This window comes from Pseudophryne corroboree, chromosome 6 (assembly GCF_028390025.1).
Source record: "Pseudophryne corroboree isolate aPseCor3 chromosome 6, aPseCor3.hap2, whole genome shotgun sequence".
Taxonomy (NCBI): Eukaryota; Metazoa; Chordata; class Amphibia; order Anura; family Myobatrachidae; genus Pseudophryne; species Pseudophryne corroboree.
Window position 1 is genome coordinate 151276389 of NC_086449.1, and position 19136 is coordinate 151295524.

The following is a 19136-nucleotide window of genomic DNA, read 5'->3' on the forward strand; positions in this document are numbered from 1 at the left end:
CACAACTGGGTTCTTTCTACAGTGGCGCCCACCGCCGGCATCCCACTTGCAGGCAATGACGCAATATTGGCACCACCAGATGCAACATTGGCACCATCAGACGCACGTCAGTCACTCCATCAGGGTTTTCAGCAACCCTGTGGTTGCTCAGAATGTCTGTTGGAACTAAGGCGCTGGGGTCAGTACCACTGCGTACAAGGACACAGTCATTGGCTGCTACACGCTCCTGAAAAGGTCACGACATGCCAGCATTTTACTCGCCACCCCGTTACCTCTCACAAATGCTGACTACCTTTCAATCAATCTGTGTCCAAATCCACACTACCATCGCCGTCTTATGTGCATGCGCTATAGAAAGAAATCAACCAACCGGGAAAATGGCGGCATTCCATCCACCTCTGTATCAAGCCCATTATAGAGCAGGTAAGAAGTGTGTCAGCCCAAATATGAAACCTGTCACCAGCCATGCTCCTCTGCCAGTGGAATTGTATGACAGCTGAGTAGCCATTAGTTGCCTGTGAATTTTATTTAATGGCTGCATCTGCTACTTTCTCTTTCTACCAGGTTACAAAATAATTAATGTAGATAGTTGTTTTTAATTATGTTTGATACATTGTAGAAGAAAGTGCATTGTACTATTCAGCTACATGAAGTGTATGTAACTGCCCTCACACCCCACCTGACTTCCCCCCTACTATGCAGCATAAAATGAATTAGGCTATTACTAAGAGGCATGAAATGAACAACCGCTGCAGAGTGGGGTGTCTCTCTAGAAACATTGGGGAAGAGAAGTCACTAAAGGGGTACAGGAGGTGCAGATCGCACCCAGGTATCACCCTTCCAGAGGGAGACACCAAAATGCTGGCTCCTCCCCAGTGACTGGGGGCTTGATGTGGCACTGTAACATTATCGTACAGTGCCCACCTCCTGTTACTGAGAAGGAACTGGCACTGCAGGCAGATTCTCCAGGAGCAGCCCATCATCCACTGAGGCAACAGCCCCGTCCCACAAGACCATGCCCCTTGATATCAACAGGTGCTTCTCGTGAGGTCACGCCCTTAACCAGTGAGGTCACACCCCCTTTTGGATGTGCAAGGGGTCAATTTACCACAACTGGTGTCATCGAACCCTGGTGCCGCCAATGTATTTGGGCCCTCAAAGTTCTGGCTACACCCTTTGGAAGAGCATACAATAAGAGAATAGCATTCAATAAAAGCAACATAAAAGCAGCATATATAGAAACCTGTCAACTAAGAAAAGCATGTAGGGAGCAGTGAGGGAGGGTGGGTGTAGGTAGCAATACTTATTATTAGGCGGGCAGCCATGGACACACACTCACCGCGCCGGCGGCATTTCAAATGTAGCGCTGGTCGACAGGCAATCGGAACGGGCAGTCCAGCAACTAATCAGGAGCTGCTGCTGCAGACGTTTCCCTAATGGGCTGCCGGTCCGCCATCTCCGATTGGCTAGCGGCTGACGCTACATTTGAATGCCGCCATAGCGGTCAGTGTGTGTTTATGGTTGCCCACCTAAGCTTTAAACACCCTGCTGCCACCAGGACCACACAGCCGGGCAGCGCTGTGCTACAGTGCTCAATGCTGCCCGGTAAATCTGCGCATGTGCAAACTAATCCCGTGAATCCCAGGATTGGAGGATCCAATCTCAGGATTCAAATCCTGGCATTTTTGGGACATAATCCCGGGATCCCGCCAATCCCGATCTCGGGATTGGCCTCCCTAATTCTTACTGTGCCTATATTAGAGATGGGCAATTAGTTACTCTCCGGGGATAGGCAACCTAAATTCCAGCATGACAGCCAGAAGCTGCCCAGAGTGGGTCTGTATAATCTTCACCTATGTTCATATCTAATACAAACACACTACAGAGTGAGACATTAGAGCTGAGGGCCTTATTCAGCTTCAGTTGCAGAATTGCAAAATCACAAATCGGGCGATTATCGACAGACTGCTTATAATTTATTTAATAGTTTAGAAAATGATCTAGCATGGTTGCACTGTGATGCAAATAATTATATGGGAGGAGTACTAAACCACAACCACTATCTGATACTTATGGTCAGGGACGGACCAAGTCCATGTTTTCCTAATTGTGTCCCTATCTGATAACAGATTCCATAAAGTCTGCCATGACCTGTAGCCGTCAAATCATTTGTGATATGTGTCTGTTCCTGTATCCTATTATCGTTTAATTATGAGGTACCATAAGGTGTTCTCAGGGCATGACATTGGATAGAAATAAAACTGATAAAATAAACCGCATAAATACTGCACAATACAAAACAGAGAACCGTCACGTAGGTACACAGCATGAATACAAACATTACAGTAAAACCACAGACTGGGAGTGACAAGAGCAAAGGTAGGGCAACTTCTGTAGCTTGTAGGTGTAGAAAGTGAGTAATCACAGGGGTACAACTCTCAATGATAATGTGGGTTGGGTATGATATTAATATCCACAACGTCGACACTGACAATCATCACATGTCAACATTATGGAGTTGACAATTTGTCGACATTCTGAATGTCGGCATGTTGACTGGAATCTGATCCTGTAACCCATTGTATGGAAAGCAAACAGTATAATACGGGACAAGGACCACTGGGGCAGATGTACTAAGCCTGGAGAAGTGATAAAGCAGTGATAAGTGCAAGGTGATCGAGCACCAGCCAGTCAGCTCCTAACTGTCTATTTACATATTGGAGCTGATTGGCTGGTGCGTTATCACCTTGCACTCATCACTGCTTTATCACTTCTCCAGGCTTAATACATCTGCCGCACTGATAGTAAGGATCGTGCTAGGGGCACAATAGGTCCTGTGAGCTTACATTCTTACGTGATTCCCCTCTTTTTCAGCCTCATCAGTACTATTGATACCAAATGGATCAGCGAGTCTTCATCTAGAGGCGAATATGTCTGTGTAGAACGATATCTCTTAAACGAATGAATCTGCCCCCAGTGAGTGCTAATAATGAGTCAAGCAGCACATTTACTCCAATATCTCATCTCTGGACATGCATGGATTTATTAATTAATGTAATATTCATTTGGACTTGTTGGACTATTAATTTAAAACCTCATAATTACAGAATCATGCTATTCTCTGCAGCCATATTTCATGCTATTTTAAAATCATTTGAATAATCTTTTTTTCTACTCGTATCTCAGCAATGTACAGCGTGGAAATGATGAGCAGTAATGGTATGGAGACTGATGAATCGCAGGACTCTTATGGGGTCAATTCTCCTTGGCAGTTGTCAACGGTAACTTGAAATAGAATGAAGATGTCACGCAATTGTGTCCTCAAAACATCATGCTTTCTTTACATACTGCATGTGCACATTGCACTTAGAACAATGAATAGATTATCTCCAAGAAGCAGCTTAGCTACATGGCAGTATCTTCAAAGCTTGTCCACTTACCCAGAACTGAGGCTTTGCTTCAAATCATATAACCAGCTTTCTGGCTCCATATCTGTCAGCTCGGAGCAATTCGCACAAGCAGTATAAAGGAAATTATATCCTAGTTTGAGATAGAATTGTTTTCATTTTAATGTTTTCTTGCCCGGTGCTATCCTATTAGCCCTGATAAGCCAGTGCTTCACCTGCCTCCCACTCGAGTGGGAATAGCCCCTGTTAGTCAGCATGCCGACTGTCTGGATTTCCAGTGGTCGGGATTCTGGCATCGGTATACTGACCAGCGGGATCCTGGTCGCCGATAACATGATTACATCCTCTAACACAGAGGTTCCCAAACGCGGTCCAGAAGGCACCCCAACGGTCCTGGTTTTAAATGTTTCCATGCTTGGCCACAGGTGACTTAATTAGCATGTCAGTCAATTTGATTTCACCATCTGTGGATATACCTAAATCCTGTACTGTTGGGGTACCTTGAGGACCGCGTTTGGGAACCTCTGCCCTAGCACCTTTTGCATATTAGGCAAGGATTTTTACAGCTGAGGAGTTGATACTGCACAGTCTTTGCTGGACATGAGAAGAAGATAGCTGTTAACAGTTTAAACAGACTTGCAAAGTCTTTTCCTGCAGGTGATGAAAGGGTAGTTCTCTAGCTTTGGAACATATAGATTGCTCTAGACCAGGGGTGGGGAACCTTTTTTCTACCAAGGGCCATTTGGATATTTATAAAATCCTTCGGGGGCCATACAAAAATTATCAATTAAAAAATAGGCCTGCCCCCAGTAGATATGCCCCCAGTCAGTAGTTATGCCCCCAGTCAGTTGTTATGCCCCAGTAGATATGCCCCCTGTACATATGCCCCCAGTCACTTGTTATGCCCCATTAGATATGCCCCCTAGTATCACCACTTACACACACATATTAAAAGAAAAAAAACAATACTTACCAGCCCCGCTCCTGTTTCTGGACCGTTGCCCTCCGCCCGGCCGCCTGCTCCTCAGAACTATGGGAGAGACATCATGACATCTCTCCCATAGCACCACACAGCCGCACATGCACACTGCCAGAGGCGGAAAGCCGGAGCTCAGGAGTGAGCTCCTGCCTCCAGCTGCTGCTGAGGGGAAGAAGTCGGGTACCCGCTAGTAACAAAATCTCAGCAGGCGCCCGGTATCTGTCTCGGTTAGGTGAGCCTGGCCGGGCCGGATCAAGAGGCTCTGTGGGCCTTATACGGCCCGCTGGCCTGAGGTTCCCCACCCTTGCTCTAGACCATTAACTCTTTAGCAGTTCTCCTGAGAAGTCGGGAAATGTTTAGGACTCCTGTCTTGTTGTGTATAAATGAGTCCTCTACCTGACTGCTATTATTTTATGCATATATGCAGCCATCTCTGAGTAGGATAGGCTGAGAAGGATAGTAAACAGGTAGACTGAGATATTTACTGTAGTTGGGAACTAGCCTGCACCCTATGAAGCCAGTCACTAATAGCCAGTCATGGCTGCCAGCTGCAGTGTAGTGTCAGAGTGTAGAGCTGTGATTACTGTGACAGTACAGACCTCTCTAGATGCTTGATCTGGGACTCTGGACCTGGCAGAGCCTGTCAGGTAGAATTCTCTTTCTTTCTAGCTGCTTCCCTCATTGGGTATGTCCCTTCAGCTACTGTCCACCTTGTAGGGAGAAGAACTGCTTCATGACCTGCCTGCCTCTGGTGGGGGAATGGGTCCACCTCCATCTGCCCAGAACCTGTTGCAATTACCAGAAACTGCAGGGTCTTACTTACGGGGGAGATTCGCTACTCCTGTCCTGTCCTGCAGCACTGTTTCCCTGACTGGATGCCGATGACAACAGGAGCTCAGGCATAGCTAGATTAAGGGAGAGGTGTAGCGCATACTGTACCCTGGGCCCCCCTCTGTAATGGGGGTCCCCCAGCCAGAGCACACTGATATCATTAGTTTTACTCTTATGAAGCAGCAGAACCAGGCAACCAGAATGTAAGCAGGAGAGTAATCAGTACAGGCAGAGACACAGAACTATAAGGTTTCATGAGATACTGACTGAGCTTCCCAACCAATGAAGAGATAGGAGGGGGAGAGAGCTGTAAGTGACCCAGGGATTCCAGCTTCTCCTCCTTCCCTTCTGGGTCATTGGGTCCTGTGTAACTTGTTTTCTAATGAGTACTTTCGGGTCTAGAGGGAGAGATACACAGAGAGTCCTCTTGAGTCCTGTCCCAGTGTGCAAGTAGTACAGAGGCTGTTGCTATTGCATTCTTGCAAGATAAATCATAGATTTTTTTTTCTATGTGTAATTTAAGTTTTTTTTTTAAAGTTGTCTTTGTTCCATTACAGGAAAATTTCATAAACTAGTTGTCGCTTAATCAGGTGGAGCTATAAACAGTACCCAGGTATTATTAAACTATTATTTAAATCTAAAAAACACTATTGGTTTATATGTAATATACACAATCCATACCTCCCAACATGACCTATTCTAGGAGGAACAAAATGCTCTCTACCTTGGCTTTCCTCTTAATTATAAGATCAATTAAATAGTTTAACACAGCTGACCCCAATCATATATTAACAGGGAAGTCCATGTAGAGAGCGTTTTGTCCCTCCTGGAATGGGTCATGCTAGGAGGTATGCACAATATAATACACACACTCCATTCCCCCGGACCCCCCTGTCTTAAGTGCCACGGGCCCCGCCAAGGCTTAATCCGGCCCTGGGCTCAGGTAAGCTGTACTACACAGGTCTGCTCCCTCAGTCTGCCGCCTCAGGACTTCCATAATGGTCGGGGAGCTCCGCTACTTACCACCTCAAGAGATACTTGCTGAGACTGACATAACTGTCCATCTCAGCCACCTGCTGCTGGTACCAGCAGCCTCATGTAATGTGACCTGCTGCTGTCTCATCTCTCCATCACTCATTCCTCCTCTCTTCTGTGAGGGGAACAAATATATGTGAACTAGAAAATACATTTAAAATTAACATGCAGGCAGACACAAAGACTGTAAAATAGATACAGGTTGAGTATCCCATATCCAAATATTCCGAAATACGGAATATTCCGAAATACAGACTTTTTTGAGTGAGAGTGAGATAGTGAAATCGTTGTTTTTTGATGGCTCAATGTACACAAACTTTGTTTAATACACAAAGTTATTAAAAATATTGTATTAAATGACCTTTAGGCTGTGTGTATAAGGTGTATATGAAACATAAATGAATTGTGTGAATGTACATACACTTTGTTTAATGCACAAAGTTATAAAAAATATTGTCTAAAATTACTTTCAGGCTGTGTGTATACGGTGTATATGTAACATAAATGCATTCTGTGCTTATATTTAGGTCCCATCACCATGATATCTCATTATGGTATGCAATTATTCCAAAATACGGAAAAATCCCATATCCAAAATACCTCTGGTCCCAAGCATTTTGGATAAGGGATACTCAACCTGTATAGATATATCTGACATAGGCACCAGCATGAATAGGAACACCCAGGGTCTGGGGTACCATAGACCACTATGCCTGTCATTGGCCTGCGTTATTGGGACATGGAAATATACTGATTCACGGACCCAAAAACGTGGTTTGGTTTGGGCAGATGTAGGAATGGTTTGTGTGATTTTTGGTGTGATTTGGTAGATTGGAAGAGGGATTATTTGTGTCAGGATTTTGCAACTGTGGCATTAGCTGCGTTGTGTTACCATGTAGGCAAACTATACACACATCTGGAGTAGTATTGTTTAGGAACGCTGACAGCTGGGACTATGTGCATATGCGATTGATGGTCATACATGTACAGAAAAAAAACAGGGGGTTATTAAGACCTGATTGCTGGGCTGCTAACTTTGCTGTCCTGCATTCAGATAGTCGCCGCCCAAGGGGGAGTGTAAATTCGCAGTGCAAGTGTGCGATCGCATGTGTACGCCAAGCTGCAAAAATCCAGTGTGTGCAGTCTCTGCGCAGTCCAGGACTTACTCCTACAGTGCGATGAGAACGAGCTGATCGTGGGCCGGAGCTGACGTCAGACACCCTCCCTGAAAACGATTGGGAACGCCTGCGTTTTTCCGGATACTCCCAGTAAACGGTCACTTACCACCCACAAATGGACTCTTTCTGCCAATCACCTTGCGAACGCCTGTGCGAATGAAATTTTTGCACCATCCTGTCGCTGACCAGCAATGCCGGTTGTTGGCCGACGCGCATACGCATTGCGGCGAATACGCATGCGCAGTTTATTGCTGATCGTCCGCTGTGCGAAAACGCACAGTAGAGATCAGGTCTGAATCACCCCCAGGGTCAGAGCCTGGGATTTCATTCATTAACTGCGCTGAAAATGACTTCATTAATAAATTGCTCTGTAAATTCATCTGTTATTGCTAGAAATAAAGGCAAAAACAGATATTACTTAATGGGGAAAAATGCAGAGATTGTTGAGAAGGCCAGTAAGCCTTTACCAACCACTACAACAGTGATGCAAACATCATTGGCCCTCATTCCGAGTTGATCGCTCGCTGCCGATTTTCGCAGCATAGCGTTCAGGTGAAAAAATTGCATTTATGCGCAAGCGCTAAGTACTTTCACACAGAACTTAGTAGTTTTACACAAGCTCGAGCGACGCTTTTCAGTCACACGAGTGTTCGTTGTTTGATTGACAGGAAGTGGGTGTTTCTGGGCGGCAACTCAGCGTTTTCAGGGAGTGTGCTAAAAAACGCAGGCGTGCCGGACAAAAACGCAGGAGTGGCTGGAGAAACGGGGGACTGGCTGGCCGAACGCAGGGCGTGTTTATGACGTCAAACCAGGAACTAAACAGACTGAGGTGATCACAATCTAGGAGCAGGTCTGGAGCTACTCAGAAACTGCAGGAAAAGATTTTCGAGCAATTCTGCTAACCTTTCGTTCGCACTTCTGCTAAGCTAAGATACACTCCCAGAGGGCGGCGGCCTAGCGTGTGCACTGCTGCTAAAAGCAGCTTGCGAGCGATCAACTCGGAATGAAGGCTCCCAACCACTGCTATAATCTGCTAAAAAGTCTACACAGAGAGAAGTAGGGAGTTGGACGGCGTTAGGCAGAGAGGCATAAGTAAGTTGGATATGCAATTACTAATTTATGGTTTCTTCTCTCCCGATGCTGATAACAGCATCAACTGTAACTACAGCTGGGGACATAGAAACTGGATCTGTCTGTGGATTCTATTCCAGGGCTGCTGGGGAAACTACAGAATCTGTCACTGGCAAGCAAGACAGAAGGGCATAATGTTTTATACAAATTAGTTTACAATTATGAGTCTTTAAATATATATTTAATTTCTGCAGAAACCACTACTACATTCTTTTGCTTGATCAAATGGTAAAGGAACTCACACTTGTGTGTGTGTGTGTATATATATATATATATATATATATATATGTGTGTATGTATGTAGTGCTTTACATAGCAGATGCAGCATACAGGACATCCAGTTATGGGTGATTAAACAGAACAGGCACAGACAAGTTACTAGTTTTACAAGTACAATACATAATTATAATCCACAGATTGCATAAAATAGGATTTTAATTACCTACTGGTAAATCCTATTCTCATAGTCCGTAGAGGATGCTGGGGTCCATTTAGTATCATGGGGTATAGACGGGTCCTTTGGGAGCCACTGGCACTTTAAGAGTTTAATAGTGTGGGTTGGCCCCTCCCTCTATGCCCCTCCTACCAGACTCAGTCTAGAAACTGTGCCCGAGGAGACGGACATACTTCGAGAGAAGGAAATACACAGATAGTGGTGAGATTCACACCAGCTCACACATAACAATAAGGAAAGCCAAGCTAACCAACTTGGAACAATTCAGCAACGGCTGAAACAACAATACTGAACCAAGTAACAATGCAGGAATACGAAGCACTGGGCGGGTGCCCAGCATCCTCTACGGACTACAAGAAAGGATTTACCGGTAGGTAATTAAAATCCTATTTTCTCTTACGTCCTAGAGGATGCTGGGGTCCATTTAGTACCATGGGGATGTACCAAAGCTCCCAGTATGGGAGGGAGAGTGCTGAGGTTCCTGCAGAACAGATTGACCAAACTTTAGGTCCTCAGAGGCCAAAGTATCTAACTTGTAGAACTTAGCAAACGTGTTCGACCCAGACCAAGTAGCTGCTCGACAAAGCTGTAAAGCCGAGACACCCGGGCAGCCGCCCAGGAAGAACCCACTTTACGAGTAGAGTGGGCCTTAACAGATTTTTGGACACGGCAATCCAGCCATAGAATAAGCATGCTGGATAGTAAACCTGATCCAACGAGAAATCATCTGCTTAGAAACAGGACACCCAACCTTATTGGGATCATAAAGAACGAATAAAGCGACTGACTTCCTGTGACGAGAAGTTCTCTTCACATAAATTTTCAAAGCCCTCACCACATCCAAGGACTTTGAGGTAATTGAGGAGTCAGTAGCCACTGGTACCACAATAGGTTGGCTGATATGAAAAGCTGACATAATCTTTGGAAGAAACTGCTGACACGTTCTGAGCTCAGCCCTATCTTCATGGAAAATCAAATAGGTGCTCTTGCATGACAATGCCCCTAATTCTGACACACGTCTAGCAGATGTCAATGCCAACAGTGTGACCGCCTTCCAAGTAAGAAACTTGACGTCCACCTCCTGCAAAGGTTCGAACCAACCCGCTTGCAGGTGCTGCAGCACCACATTAAGGGGGTCATTCCGAGTTGATCGTAGCTGTGCTAAGTTTAGCACAGCTACGATCGTTAACTCAGACATGCGGGGGGACGCCCAGCACAGTGCGTGTTTTTACAAAAAGTACTACACCATGGTCTGTGTTTAATGGTGCCTCTTATTTCATGCCCATTCATATTGGGGAAAGAGGCACTTATCTTTCAGGTCTCTCTGGGATATCATCCATTCCATTCGAATATTGGTGTTTGATATAAGGATCTCCTAGAGTGAATCTCTATCCTCCATTTAGCAGCCTATGAGGAATACCATTCAATTAAGGGTGAATGCATTTCATACTAGCTGATTATATTTATATATTCTTGCATGTCACTTGGTGAGCGCTACTTTCATGTGTGAAAACTTTTTCCAATGTTACATTCCTGAAGTGTGGGGTACACCTCTCTTTGCACTTGATATAGCTGCACTCCGAGTTCTATTGCGCACATCATTGAAAAAATCTTTTATAATCTCTGTTTTATTGTTTATCCCAGTTTTCATTGTCTGCTGCAAACATGTTTAAGTTTAGGGAAACTAGAAAGGATCTATTAAGAACTATGTTCCTAGAGACTGGGGCAAATGTGGAGATTAATGATGAGAATCTTAGCTCTGCTTTTAAAAAATTAGAAGGGGTAATGTTGAAAGAGAATAGAATATGGTGGGAGGTAGTGACGTTGGAACACTACCAGGAGGCCCACAATATACCAAAAGGTTTAAAGATAATAAAACCTCCCTCTTTCAATTCACCCGATTCAGATTTTAGGGATGAGTGGGATAAAATATTATATTCCTGTTCATCCTCTTTGATAGATTTTATTATTAAAGAGAGAAAGATTTCCCTCGTCAAATTAAATGATGAAATTACAGTTCTCCAAACCCTTATACACCCATATAAGGATTTGGAAGAATTTTGCACCTTGGAGAAATCCCTACTGCAAAAAATGAATAAAAGTACCAATGAACTGAGAGAGAGAAAACAAAAAAAGTTCAAAAGGGATTCTGTTGTAACTACACCAATTGAAGCAGACTCTGGGTCTGCTCGAGTGGGGGAAATAGAACAAGATAAACCTGCAAAGAAAGGAATGGTCAGGAATATGAGGAATAGGACCAATGGCTTTAATGGGACCCCAAAAGGGACAGGTCTTTATAATCCCAAACCCCGGCTAGAAAAATCTCCCCAGTGGAGAAAGAATATGAACTTTCAAGCTAATCAAGGCAGGAGATTTCCCAAATACCACCCGAGAGAGAATGCTAATTCTAATGATGGTATGTATAGAAATCAGTGGAGAGGCAGAGAATCCCGATTTGAATCCAATTATGATCAAGACAGGAGAGATATGGATTATCCAAGGTTTAGAAAAATGACTGCCTCAACCAAGCCTGAGAAGGTTAAAACCTTGAATAGATTTATGGCACTGAGAGGGAGGAATGAAGACAACTCTTCTTTTTTAGACTTTGGTCAAAGGACTCCACTAAACAGAAGGTAGTATACAAGGACATTGTAAATAACAAAAAAACTAGGAGGGGCACAAGGGCGGGCAAGTGACCTAAAAAGACTCAAAAACATAGAAATATTACCCCTCTGAGCAATTGTATAGAGGTAATCAATCAGGGAACAGATCCAGTAGCGGCCAATACTATGGATTCCTCCACTGTAACTATGTTGGAAGGAAAAATCTTTAATTTATCTGATAGATCCTTGACCACCCATGAAGTGAAAGTACTACAAAAAGGCTTGAATTTTGCTCCCTCAAGTAAGCCCAACTCCTTTGACATCTTTTTAGACGTTCAGAAATTTATTCGTAAACTCACCATTAAGAAGTTTTTCCAAAATAGAGAAAATGCCAGTTTAGACGTGGAGTATAGTGGGGGAAGTGTCTCGATTTAAAGCACCCTCAACTTTTTACCCCATTCAATCGAGAGGGAATTGCTTAGAGGTCTTTAACAAAGTAGTTTGTGGAGAGATTGAGAAAGAGATACAGAAAGATATTAAATGGAGTAAGCCCAATTTGACAAAAAAGGAATTTGAGGCCATACGATCCTTGAAGGATGATAAGGACCTGATTATCAAGCCGGAAGATAAGGGTGGAGGGGTGGTCCTTATGAAAAGGGAGTCATACATGGAGGAGGTACACAAACAGCTTAATGATGGAGGTACCTATCAGAAACTCAAAGTGGATCCAACGGTGCGTATTGCTAAGGCACTGCTGGATCTTAGTACACAAGCATTGGACAATAAGATAATCACAAAGAGTGAACATGAGTTTCTGAATATTAAGGACCCCACTACCCCTACCATGTATGTTCTCCCGAAGGTCCATAAGGACCCCCTCCACCCCCCGGGCCGACAAATAGTATCTGGGTGCAATAGTTTGACCAGTAATCTCTCAGCAATGGTCGATCACTATCTACAGCCATTGGTGGTAACCACAAGGTCCTTTGTGAAAGACACCGGGGATATCTTGAGGAGCTTGACGAGCTGTAAATGGGAAATGGGTGACTTCCTATGTACAGCTGATGTGTGTACATTGTACACAATTATAGATCTGGAGAAAGGTCTCATGGCGGTCTCTTATTTCTTGAATAAGAGTAGTTATAGTGAACCTATTAGGACGTTCATCATGGATAGTATTAGGTTTATTTTACTAAACAATTATTTTTTCTTTGACGGGGCATTTTACTTACAGCGGATTGGCACCGCCATGGGCACCAGGTTCGCCCCCAGTTATGCCAATTTATTTATGGCGTACTGGGAGGACATCCAGATCTGGCATGGGGGTGTCCTGGTGGCGGGCCTGGTGTCCTGGCGGTGCTATATCGATGACGTGCTCTTTGTTTGGCGTGGGGATGAAGAGTCGCTGCGAATATTCTGTGATGAACTTAATCTGAATAATATGGATATTAAATTCACATTTACTCAAAGTCAGAATGAGGTGTCTTTTCTTGACTTGAGTATCTATATCCATAATGGTGAAGTTCAGTCTAAAACTTATAGGAAAAAAACAGATGCCAACAGTTTCATTGACAGAACAAGTCAACATCATGCGAACTGGCTGGATGGGATACCATTCAGCCAGTTCACACGGGTCAAGAGAAACTGTTCGGATGCAGTGGTACGTGATCAGCAATTGGACGAACTTACAGATCGATTATTACAAAAGGGGTATACACCAAATATTCTTGAATCAGCCAGAAAAAGGGTAGATAAGGTAGATAGGTCTCAATTGCTGGCAATTAAGGAGAAACCTACTAATTCTGATGACAGATTTAAATGGGCCTTTGTCAGCCAGTATAGTAGGTCTTTCAAAGGTATAAAAAAAGTGTTCATTAATAACTGGAACATTCTAAAACAAGATACGGTGATTGGTGACTTGTTGCCAGATAGACCCACTTTTATTTATAGGAGGTCTCAATCCCTGAAGAACCAACTTGTAAGGAGCAGCCTTGATATGGAATTGAGACAGAGTGTAAGAACTAAAGGCTTTCATCGTTGCGGTGATTGCCTAATGTGTAAGACTGTTAAGGCCCCAGTGAGAAAATTCACGGAATACACTGTTAATGGCCGTACATATCTCATTCGGGATTTTATTACGTGCCATACCAAAAATATCATATATGTGCTCGAATGTGTATGCGGCCTTGCCTACGTTGGCAAAACAGGAAGGAGTGCCAAGGTGAGGTGGGCCGAGCATGTATATAATATTCGGAAGGGCCTTGAATCTCACAGTGTTTCCTCACACTTTAAAAGGATACATAATTCCAATACAGGTGCATTAAGGAACTTTTGGGGCGTACAAGTAATACAACAGAAGTGGAGAACTAGGGACTTAGACAAGAGACTCTCTCAAGCGGAGATGAAGTCAATACACTGTTTAGGTACCCTTAGCCCAAGGGGACTGAACGGTGAATTTGAATTAAAATGTTTTTTTTACCTAGTTCGTTCACTCATTTCAGCACCTATTTTTTACACTGTCTTTTACTCTAGATCTGTGTATACATACCACTGGTAATTGCTGCTATTTTTTTCTTGTTTAATATATATTATATATATGGATTTATACTAGTCCGGGACTCTGTCATTATATTTGATATGAGACTTTACTGCAAAGAACAGTTCGATAAGAGGATTGGACGATGGTCCTGTGCGTTTCCTGGTCAGTGGAACGCATGTGAACAGCAAGGATATCCACGGTGCATGGTAAAGGGAAGCCTAATTGACGACTTCCGGGTATGTGGAACACAGGTGACCCGCACCGACGACTTCCGGTTTCCGGTAATCATCGCGCATGTGCGCTGTTCGGAGCGCGATCTGTGGATGATGATTGGAGACAGCTGGGATCATCATTTAGTAAGGTTTAAAAGCACTACTCTGGAGCCAGTAACCCATACTTCTGATGAAGGACATCTGGTCCGATACGCGTTAAGCGTGGCTCTTGCTTTTAATTTGTGACTGACCCTGGGACATTTGGACACAATCACCTTCTGTTACCCTGCATGCTATTAGCCACTTGGAGAGACTGTGCACATCTTCCAATACCATCTGCTGTGGCTGCGAGGAATCTTTGGGTGATATACCATCTGTGTTATCCTATGGAGTCTTATATGACATGCTTTTGTTCTTTTAACTTCTTGTAAGTTTTATCTGTGCATTAAAACTGTCACGAACCTCGGGCAGCGGCGACCGCGCTTGTCCCTGCGGGTGGCCTGGTCTGCCCGGCGCCTCTCTTCCCCTGACGGTCTCCGGCTTCAGCGGCGGGTCGGCGCTGCTCTCCGGCGGCTTCCCGGAAGCAAGGACGCCGCCATCACAAGCGAGGGCAAGGAGGCGGAGCAGGTCTGACGTCACCTGCCTGCTCCGCCAATCAGGCTAGGGCGGGGAATTTAAAATCAGATACCAGGCAGAGATCCGGTGCCTGAGTATCTTCGTTTCTCCTGCGGAAGCTGTGATTCCAGAGCTCCCTCGTCCCTGCAAGCATCCTGTGCTTCCAAGCATCCTGTGCCTCCAAGCATCCTGTGCCTCCAAGCATCCTGTGCCTCCAAGCATCCTGAGCCTCCAAGCACCTCCGTGCCTCCAGTTACCTCCGTGTCTCCAAGCACCTCGTGCCTCCAAGCACCTCATCCCTCCAAACACCTCGGTGTCTCCAAACACCTCCGTGCCTCCAAGCACCTCCGTGCCTCCAAGCACCTCCGTGCCTCCAGTTACCTCCGTGTCTCCAAGCACCTCGTGCCTCCAAGCACCTCATCCCTCCAAACACCTCGGTGTCTCCAAACACCTCCGTGCCTCCAAGCACCTCCGTGCCTCCAAGCACCTCCGTGTCTCCAAGCACCTCGTGCCTCCAAGCACCTCATCCCTCCAAACACCTCGGTGTCTCCAAACACCTCCGTGCCTCCAAGCACCTCCGTGCCTCCAAGCACCTCCGTGCCTCCAGTTACCTCCGTGTCTCCAAGCACCTCGTGCCTCCAAGCACCTCATCCCTCCAAGCGCCTCGGTGTCTCCAAACACCTCCGTGCCCCCAAGCACCTCCGTGCCTCCAAGCACCTCCGTGCCTCCAAGGGCCTCCCTGCACTCCCTGTACTCCCAGCACCTCAGTGCCTCCAATACCACAGTGTCTCCAATATCTCAGTACCCCAGCCTTCAGTATTTCTACAAGTCTTGTCTTACAGGAGACCTTCAAGAATTCCTCTGGGCCTCCCGCCTGCCGTCTTAGTCCTGCATGAGGAAGACCTACATCCGGCCATCTCTACTACGACCCAGTGGCGGTTCCTCTTCCCGGTCATCGGAAGAAGCCCCGAGTCCACAACATTCCCAAACCAGGTCAGTGATAGTATACTCAGGCCACATGGACTCGGGGAATCGGAACACGGACTCGAGTGCCATTCAGAACCTGGCTTCTCGAGTGCAAAGTCAGGAAGCAGCACAAGGCCAGGTGATGCAGTACCTCCAGCAGTTGTCCGGGCATCTGGATCAGATTCAGGCGTCTCTGGCCTCAGTAATTCCGGCACCTGTTCCAGTAGTCGCACCAGTTGCCGTTGCCAGCAATGTTCAACCATCGGCCGGTGTCACTCCACGCCTTCAGTTGCCTACTCCGTCCCGCTATAATGGGAATCCCAAAAATTGTCGTGGTTTCTTGAACCAATGCGAGGTACATTTCGAGCTACTTGCACACAACTTTCCTACAGACCGGTCCAAGGTAGCATATATTATTTCTCTGTTGGAAGGTTCTGCTTTGGATTGGGTGTCTCCATTATGGGAACGATCTGATCCCATGGTTTCCAACTACACCAACTTCATCTCGTCCTTTCGAAGGATTTTCGACGAGCCCGGCAGAATGACCACTGCTTCTTCCGATTTGCTCCGTGTTCGGCAGGGCGCCCGTTCCGTGGGCCAGTACGTGGTTCATTTCCAGACCATTGCTTCCGAACTACGCTGGAATAATGACGCCCTGAGAGCTGCCTTCTGGAACGGTCTTTCCGACCGGCTGAAAGATGAGCTGGTTACTAGAGATCTGCCGGATCCATTAGAAGATTTGATTTCCCTTTGCGTCAAGGTGGATCTTCGGATGCAGGAGCGTGGAAGAGAACGTAGCCGTTCGGATCGTTCCAGGTTCCGGAATCCTACTCCTAGGCCGGTGGCCTCACCCAGCTCAGATGAGCCCATGCAAATTAACCGCTCCCGACTGTCTCCGGAAGAACGACAGCGTCGTCGTGAGGGTAAACTCTGCCTTTACTGTGGAGCCGCAGATCATTTTCTTAAATCTTGTAAAGCCCGTCCGGGAAACGGGCAGGCCTAGCTTGTTCCGGAGGAGTCAAGCTGGGAGTTACGACAAAAGCTTCTCCAACTTCGGACTGCTTGCTTCCAGTAACTCTAGTCTCCAATTCAGTCTCCAGGTCTTGTGAAGCCCTATTGGATTCCGGAGCTGCAGGGAACTTCGTTTCTTCTTTCTGTGCCCAAAGTTTGGGTTTAAAGTTACGGCCTATCGAGCGGCCAATTTCACTGACGGCTATCAACGGGACTAGAATTTCCAAAGGTCTTATAATGTGGCGCACGGGGCCAGTTAAGCTGCAGGTCGGGGCTCTACATCAGGAAGATTTGGAACTCTTGGTAATCCCAGAAATGCCTCATGATCTGGTTCTTGGAATGCCTTGGCTGAAAAGTCATAATCCCCACATCGACTGGAAGTCGTCACAAATTCTGTCCTGGAGTCCCTTTTGTCACACTAATTGTCTTACTCCTGTTTGTCCGCTCCGTGTTACCTCCAAAACGGATGAAGAGCACATTCCGGAGGCATATCAAGGGTACAAGGACGTATTTTCGGAACAAGCTGCTGACCTGTTACCACCTCACAGGCCTTGGGACTGCCCTATTGACCTTGTCCCAGGGAAGACGCCACCTCGTGGTCGTACATATCCTCTGTCTCTTCCCGAGACTCAAGCCATGTCGGAGTATATTAAGTCCAATATGCTCAAGGGATTCATTCGCCCCTCTTCCTCCCCTGCCGGTGCAGGCTTCTTTTTCGTGAAGAAAAAGGACGGGGGGTTGAGACCGTGCATCGACTACCGCGGCCTAAACGACATTACTATTAAGAATAAATACCCCTTGCCACTAATCACAGAGTTATTTGATAGGGTTCATGGTGCCCGCATTTTTTCAAAACTCGACTTGAGAGGAGCTTACAATCTTATACGCATCCGAGAGGGGGATGAATGGAAGACTGCCTTTAATACCCGAGATGGGCATTACGAATACTTGGTGATGCCGTTTGGTCTTAGTAATGCTCCCGCGGTTTTCCAGGGGTTCGTCAACGAAATCTTTCGTGATATGCTGTATCAGAGCGTTGTGGTATATCTGGACGACATACTGATTTTTTCCAAGAATCTTGTCGAACACAGGACTCAAGTCAAAGAGGTGCTACACCGTTTACGAGAAAATCATCTCTACGCCAAGCTTTCCAAATGTACCTTTGAAGTAACATCTATTCCGTTCCTCGGTTATGTCATCTCGGGGACGGAGCTTCGCATGGATCCGGAAAAGTTGTCGGCCATTCGTGACTGGACTCAGCCTCTTTCCCTGAAAGCAATACAAAGGTTCCTGGGCTTTGCGAACTACTACAGGAAATTCATTAAGGGTTTCTCCACCATTGTTGCGCCCATTACTGCCCTGACGAGGAAGGGTTCTAATCCTAGTTTGTGGCCTCCGGAAGCCATTGTAGCTTTTTCTCGCTTAAAGTTAGCTTTCATGACGGCTCCAGTTCTCCAACAACCAAATTTCGAGGAACCCTTCTTCTTAGAAGTTGATGCATCTTCAGTCGGGGTTGGGGCTGTTCTCTCCCAGTATTCCTCTGATAAAAAATTACATCCGTGTGGCTTCCATTCTCGTAAATTCTCTCCAGCCGAACGAAATTACACTATTGGAGACCAGGAACTTTTGGCAATCAAATCTGCCTTGGAAGAATGGAGATATCTTCTAGAAGGGGCTAAACATGTGTTTACCATCTACACGGATCACAAGAATTTGCTGTACATCAAATCCGCACAATGCTTGAATCCTCGCCAGGCGAGATGGGCACTTTTCTTTTCCCGATTCTCGTTCATTATCAAGTACCGGGCCGGGACTCTCAATATTAAAGCAGATGCGCTTTCTCGTTCACAAGTTCCCACAGACGAGGATGAACCTCCGGAGCGGGGTTTAATTCTGAATCCAGTTTCTGTCTCTGCTGCTTTAACTACTCCAGCTCCTCCTCCTGGAAGAATGTCCGTGCCAGCTAGATTCCGCCCAGGAATACTACTGTGGGCCCATAACTCCAAGTTTTCCGGTCATCCCGGCGCTCAGAAGATGTACAAGTTTCTGCAAAGGTCTTACTGGTGGAACACCATGAGGAAGGATGTACAAGATTGCGTTAATTCGTGTCCCCAATGTACACAACATAAATCTCCTCGTCTGCCTCCTGCAGGGTTACTTCGTCCTCTGCCTATC